We start from the raw sequence: 7,789 nt of genomic DNA, 5'->3' as shown, positions 1-7,789 counted from the left end.
TCAGGACAAAAAATGTATTTCTTTGCCACATTGTTTTTGTAGTATTACTATAGTGTCTTTATTGAAAACAGGATGTGTTTTGGAATATTTTTATTCTGTACAGGCTTCCTTTTCACTGTCATTTTATGTTAGTATTGTGGAATAACTACAATATTGTTGATCCATCCTCTGTTATTGCCCAGCACAGCCATTAAACTCTAACTGTTTTAAAGTCCCCATTGGCCTCGTGGTAAGGTCCCTGAGCAGTTTCCTTCCTCTCCGGCAGCTGCGTTAGGAAGGACGCCTGTATCTTTGTAGTGACTGGGTGTACACCAAAGTGTACAATTTAACTGCACCATGCTCAAATGGATATTAAATGTTTTTTTTTATACCCATCTAACAATCAATAGCCTTCTTTGCAAACCATAGGAAAACCTCCCTTGTCTTTGTGGTTGAATCTGTGCTTAAAATTCACTGCTTGTACAATTATCTGTATGTGGGGTACATACATTAGTCATTTCAAGATTGTTAAACACTTGTGCACGGTGAGTCCATCCAACTTATGGGCATAGTTAAGCAAATGTTTACTTGTGAATTTATTTAGGCTTGCTGTAAAAGGTTGAATATTTAATGACTTGAGACTTTTCAGCTTTTCCTTTTGAATTTAATTGTTAAACATTTCTGAAAACATAATTTCACTGACTTTGAGGTATTTGTGTCACTGTTCTACACACATCTCAATTTAATCCAGTTTAAATCCAGACTGTAATAACAAAGTGGAAAAAGTAGAGGGGTGTGAACACTTTCTCAAGGCACTGTAAATTCTGTAAGTAAAGATGGCATCTACTGCATTTTCCAATAGCAAAGCTATTTTCTGTATGAAACAGGCAGTACTAGGTGAGATATATGGGCCAATATCCTACTGTGTTGTATGATGCAGCAGAGGGGAACCCTGCACTGTTAAAGGTGCCACATGGTCAATTGGACGCCTGCGGTGGCCGTGAAGCGTTTATGGTGATACGGCCTCTGCAGAAATCAAGGCATTCAAACTTCTTGCGCTTTGCCAAGCAACGCAGAGCTGTTGTGAAGTGAGTGTGGTTGACATTTGGTCCTGTATAAACGGTCATGTCAATGCGTAGTTAGTTATACGGGGCCCCCTCCCCATTGTTGCAACATTTGTGGTATGGAGCTCAATTTGCACTCTACGCCTCCAGAGGCTCTGTGATTGTGTCAGACCATCCATATGGTGCCTCCACCACATTTTCGGATTAAGCCTAAATTGGCTTTTAACTGGGAACGCAATGACATCAGCACTTCTGGAAATGTGTGGGCATTTCATATTTTAACCTGTCAATAGAGAATGCAGTCAGTGTTATCGCTGCACTTCAACCATAGATGTGTCCCCTGTCAATTCTACTGTAACTACCAACATAAATTGTGGTTATATGGTTTGTTAATTCATTTACTTTGATTAGTCTTATCAACATGCAGATTTTCCCCACCGTGTTACAGATCTTTTTGGGTTCTTCAGACACAAAGCAATGGGGATAAGAGGTTGCACTAAAAGAGCAAAGCCTAACTAACATCACTAAGCCATGCAAGACTCATAGATGACACTGGATTTCCCCACACATTATTCTTCAGTTCCAGGCTAGAGCAGATGCAGCCTGGGATCCCCAACACTGATTCATTCCCCCCCACTAGGTTGATATCCCGAGCGCGTTTCAGTGCCTGCTTCCGGAGACCCACTGCTCCGTGGAGAAGGCCCATGTCATGCCAGTCCAGTAGAAGCCAAGAGCAAGGAAAGCGTGTGTCTGTCAGACTGCGTTACACCAGGGCGACAGTGACGGTCAGCCCCGGGGCCCTAGTCAGAGTCGTTGCTACCCTCACTCCATCCCTCCTCCAGGAGCTTCTACCATGATGTGTCATGAAAAGAACAGTTACCCTCTCTCTCTTGCTCCCCCCCCCCTTGGCATGCTGAAGCGTTTGGGTCGCACCATGTGACCGGTCATGTCCCATTAAGTTACTAAGTAGGATTACACATCTTATTACATAATTAAGTGAATATCCTCGTAATACACCATATTATGTCATTAGGCTTTCAGTGTCATGATAAAGTAAAGCATTTCCCCCTGCCTAACCCCTTCCCCCATTCCATATAATTTAGTCCTATATTTTAGAACCTAAATACTAATAGGAATGTGTATATGACGTGTCATTGATGCATACTGTCAAATGGTAAGCTTTAAGTTAAGTAAACATACTATTCCTACTTTTCTATATTAGCTTGGGGCTGTTGGGAGAATCAGCATAGTGCTACTGTGCCAAACTGACATGCCTCTGAACTCGCTGCAAACCCTTTGAAGAAACAAGCTCCACTCAATGAACCGTGGCTGCAGTAGAACAGAGTGCAGGGGGAATCTGGGAGAGGTAGCTACACAGACTCCAGATGAGGGTTACAGACAGAACATTAGGACCCATCGGCTTCCCAGCCCCTCCTCTCCGGCGCCTCCCTAGTGCTGCAACTGATGATAAGACCTACTAGCACTGGCTCCTGTCATAGACGGTCAACTCCAGGCCTTGGTGACTATTGTTATAGGCTGAGGATGGCATAATTGGGGGATTTTGTAAGGCTAAGGCTGATCTAGCTGTTTTTTTTGTGTTTCATGACTGCAATTCATTATTCTGCGGTGTCTGGGAGAATGTATAGTATGTAAAGTGTAACCTTAAAGTGATGTAACATAAGTTCCCCTGTTTAGGTTTTATTGTCCAACTCTTCAGATAGGCTTCATGGCTCTGAATCGATCATCATTATTGGGTTGTGTGTTTCTTGTTTTTGTACTAACGTGTAAGTACAAAAGAAACGTGTACTTTGCTCTTTATTTGACTGTTAATATATATATATATATATATATAGCCTGATGCCTGGTCACTTTACCCTTCATGTACATATCTACTTCAAATAGCTCATACCTTTGCATATTGATCTTGTCCTGGTAGTTCCTGTATATCATTCCATTCTTGTGTATGATATTTTATTCCTCTTGTGTTACTATTTCATTTGTATTATTATTTGTCAAATCTACTCTGCTGCATCATTGGGAAGGGCTCGTAAGCAAGAATTACACGGTTAAGTCTACACCAGTTCTATTCAGCACGTGACAAATAAAATTTGAGTAGATTTGATTAGATTTAAGATATGTTATGTTTTGGTGTGTGATTCTTTCATTCAACACATGATAAAGCCTTTCTTGCAGCAGCAAGACAATGTGTTGTAGTAACCACCACGGTTTTAGACTAGAGAATCTGCTTGTTTAGATGCTTTGGGATGGATGATGGATCCTCTCCAAATGCATCTTATCCAAAATCCTCGTTCCATCTGCCAGCTAGCTCACAAATGGTCCACACAGCAGGATCATGGCACACAGCTGCACTGCCTCTACAGTTCTGTGTGTTGAGTGTGTACAGTATGTGTTGCGTAGTATGCAGAGTAAGCTATTCTGTCCACTCCACTCTGCACCAAGCACAGCTCACTGCCCCAAGCCCTGTCCTTTTCTTCTTCACCTTCATTGTTTTAATAAGAGCAGTAGGTCTACATGATTGGATAGTAGTAATTTACTCAAACGAGTGCTTTGCGGGTAATTTATATAATGTTGCATTACAGACAGAAACAAAGATGGCAGACAGTAATTGTAATTACACGTGTATAGTCTTTTGTTGTGAGACGTGGTGTGACATGACCGCGCAGGTTCCCTGCAGGGATGTCTTTGAGCTGCCAGCCAAGCTTCAGCTGAACATAAATCAGGGAAAAGGTTTTCGCTGATGAGAATCAGCTCTACTGGCTGAAATTGTCTTGTTCATAGTGCTTTTAGGCTTTAATCCTCACCTCACCTTTAATCCTCACCCAGTTAAACTAATGAGGGCAATGGAATATCCTTGTTGCATAATTGAACATTTGATATTCATCAATAACCAATTTTGAAAGATTGGGACTATAAGGTTCTATCTGCAAAAATATAATTCTGAGATAATTGGCTATAACGTTCCAAACCCTCATTGGTTTGAATGGTGTCAGCAACTTAAAAACACACTGGATAAAGAAATTAGCCCTAATTGAGGTCAGTATCATTGACATCAGGTTAGGTCAGTTAGGTCCTTATTAAAAGTGGTTGGATTAAATCTACTATGCAGTTTAAAAAGATGTGTTGTTTTTGAGGGGTTGCCCTTTAGGTTGTTTAATTGCGTTGTTTGGGGAGTCATCCTTTACGTTGTTTAATTACGTTGTTTGAGGAGTCGTCCTTTTAATTACGTTGTTTAAGGAGTCTGTCTTAACGTTGTTTATTTACGTTGTTTGAGGAGTAGCCCTTTACGTTGTTTAATTACGTTGTTTAATTGCGTTGTTTGAGGAGTCGTCCTTTACGTTGTTTAATTACGTTGTTTGAGGAGTCGTCCTTTACATTGTTTAATTACGTTGTTTAAGGAGTCTGTCTTAACGTTGTTTATTTACGTTGTTTGAGGAGTCGCCCTTTACGTTGTTTAATTACGTTGTTTAATTGCGTTGTTTGAGGAGTCGCCCTTTACGTTGTTTAATTACGTTGTTTGAGGAGTCGCCCTTTACGTTGTTTCATAGGCTTATCTTACCTGGTAAGTGAAATTGCAATTTGAAATAATTCAGTATGTCACAATATAATTAATTTCAATTTTGGCATATTAAACAATGCTTCTATAACATTTTATTCTCTGTCCTTAGATGTGGAATTTTGCTGCATTGGTGTTAGTGGTGGCAGGGTCTGCTCTGATCAGTCAACCTGCTGTATGACCAATGGAGGATACGCCTGCTGTCCCTTCCCTGAATGGGTACGAAACTAATTTGACACCACTAGTGTAAATGTAGTTCTTCAATGGTGAAATAAACTTTTCGGTCAAAACGAAGAACCTCATCAGAGCTCACTGAGAGGTATTAGAGATTCATTACATATGAATTACAAGGTATTCACAGATCACCTCATAACTTTTATTTTCACTATGTTTGTAAGTAGTGTTGCTCTAACATAACCCACTGTTGCCTGTCCGGATACAGCTGCAACACCACGGAACAGATGTGTGCGAAATATTACCAACCATAGAGCAGTTTGCCCATGCAGAACAAGGTGGCTGCAGAGGAACCATGCTCTCCTGTCTTTCCCCCACTTGAGTCTGATATCATCCCAGAGCAATGCTGCAGCAATTCTGCAACAGTGGAGAGCTCTGTCTCTATGGTGCACTGTGATTGCTCAAATATCTGCCCTGCTGCCGTCACCCCGAGGGCGGGTGGAGCTACTGTCTATTTTCCCCTTTGAGTAGTCTTTCTGCTTGTATGTTGGCTTCATGGTCTAGTTCAGGGGTCTCAAACTAATTTTGCCTTCGGGCCACATTTGATCTTCTTCCCCAAAGTCCAGAGGACAGCATTTGGCCCACAGGGCCCAGATTCACAAAACCTTCTTAAAACTTCTTATGGTTGGGATCCCGTTAACGGGATCGATATGACAACAGCCAGTGAAAGTGCAGGGCGCCAAATTCAAAACAACAGAAATCTCATAATTAAAATTCCTCAGACATACAAGTATTTTACACCATTTTAAGATAAAATTGTTGTTAATCCCACCACCGTGTCCGATTTTAAAAAGGCTTTACGACGAAAGCACACCATCTGATTATGTTAGGTCAGCAAATATTCACAGAAAAACACAGCCATTTTTCCAGCCAAAGAGAGGAGTCACAAAAAGCAGAAATAGAGATAAAATTAATCACTAACCTTTGATGATCTTCATCAGATGACACTCATAGGACTTCATGTTACGCAATACATGTATGTTTTGTTCGATAAAGTTCATATTTATATCCAAAAATCTCAGTTTACATTGGCGTGTTATGTTCAGTAATGTTTTGCCTCCAAAACATCCGGTGATTTTGCAGAGAGCCACATCAATTTACAGAAATACTCATAATAAACATTGATAAAAGATACAAGTATTACACATGGAACTTTAGATAAACCTCTCCTTAATGCAAATGCTGTGTCAGATTTCCCAAAAACTTTACGGAAAAAGCACACCATGCTATAATCTGAGTACAGCGCTCAGAGCCCAAACAAGCCAGAAGATATCCGCCATGTTGTGGAGTCAACAGATGTCAGATAAGCATTATAAATATTCACTTACCTTTGATGATCTTCATCAGAGTGCACTCCCAGGAATCCCAGTTCCACAATAAATGTTTGATTTGTTCCTTAAGAAGAAATGTATTCTTAACTGACATTTTATTTGGGGGGGGGGGGGGGCATGGCTACTTAGGATTCAGTCGCATGTTGTTTGTTCGTTGGCATTTATGTTATTAAAGGTGGTAGCACGTTGAAAAGAACCTACGGATAAAAGTATTTTATAACTTAGATATAACCAAGGTCATTACATGGTTTTTGCGTAAGTCGGTTTTGCGTGTTTTGTGAATCTGGGCCGGTAATTTGAGACCCCTGGTCTACTGTAACTTTACATCTTGGATAACAGGATAAATATATATTGTAAAAATATATTGTCGATATTCAGTTTTGTTATTAGGCTACTATGTAATTAATGCTTGCTACGTTCTACTTACATTAGTAACTACACAGTAAAGTTAGGCATATTTCTATAAACAGCATTGTTAAACATTTCTACTTAAAATGTGTAACATCAAAACATTAACTTGTATTTTGCTGTTTCCTAGAGCGTGTGCTGTCTGGATGGTGTCCAGTGCTTTCCTTATGGTTATAAGTGTGACCACATACACACTAAGTGTCTGAAGACCGACGGCCTGAGGTACCCCTTTATTCCGAGGCAGGCCCACTTCCTTCCTATGATCAAACTCACCAAGATATCCAAGCCGGATAACAAGGTCAACGACCAGGTGCCACAATATGTGCCAGACGTAACACATATAGTGTGTGAGCAGCTAGCACTGTTCACTTTCTATCAATACATGACATTTTGTCCACAGTTTATCATCAGTCATGACATTACATTCTCAGACAAAGGCACGCTGGATGTCAGCTTTATACCATTAATTGAATTGAGACATTGTTCCTGCTCACTGGTATTGTGTGGCTTTGGTGTTACTACCCTGAGAGTAAGATATTGAAGTTGCGGTTTTCTCTTCTTTTAGCAGGTCCCATGGACACCACTTGGTTGCCGTTGACATTACCCAACATGGCTGGGTCATTCACTGCCACAGGAAATCAACTGACCTCCGGCTACAATAACCCGTTATGGCAAGGGAAACACTGGCAAATACTGGTGTCTACAGCCATCTAAGCCAAACTCACAAGATTTTCTTTTGAATTACATTTTGCCTAACTACTGAGATTGGGATTGTACACTTTTTGTGAATGCATTATATGTACACGAATGGGGAATCATGACCCACTCATTGTTGATTTCATAAAACAGACAGGTCAATAAAATAAATTATAATTATTGTATCTACTGGCTACATTCATTAAGGATGTGGGTTGGGGTTGTAGGGTAACATGGTATCAACATCTTGTACTGGTTTTTCTACCCCTGCTAACTAGCAAGTACTTCTACCACCAATTTAAAATGTTTTATGCAAATATAAATTATGCACATGGAATCAAACTCTTTTTGGCTGCTGACATCAAAACTGAAGCAGACTCCTGGGGGACCATGGAGACAGGAGGGACATCTGCTGTTGGCTACTGCATAAATGTTGGTCACCCCTAAGAATTGTGATTTGTTACTTTTATGTTGAAGTAAAACAATTATGCATAATTCTGGTT

The 7,789-nt window shown here is 40.4% G+C and overlaps 1 long non-coding RNA gene across 1 annotated transcript; it reads left to right on the top strand.

Annotated features, from left to right (window-relative positions):
* The first annotated feature begins 4,028 nt into the window (after window positions 1-4,028).
* On the top strand, window positions 4,029-7,455 carry LOC120024507. Its single transcript, XR_005472863.1, has 3 exons — window positions 4,029-4,836; window positions 6,721-6,812; window positions 7,156-7,455. It is a non-coding gene; the product is annotated as an uncharacterized LOC120024507 (long non-coding RNA).
* Window positions 7,456-7,789: the final 334 nt, after the last annotated feature.

The sequence above is a fragment of the Salvelinus namaycush genome, chromosome 29, assembly GCF_016432855.1.
Source record: "Salvelinus namaycush isolate Seneca chromosome 29, SaNama_1.0, whole genome shotgun sequence".
Classification (NCBI taxonomy): domain Eukaryota; kingdom Metazoa; phylum Chordata; class Actinopteri; order Salmoniformes; family Salmonidae; genus Salvelinus; species Salvelinus namaycush.
This window is presented reverse-complemented; position numbering and strand designations above follow the sequence as displayed.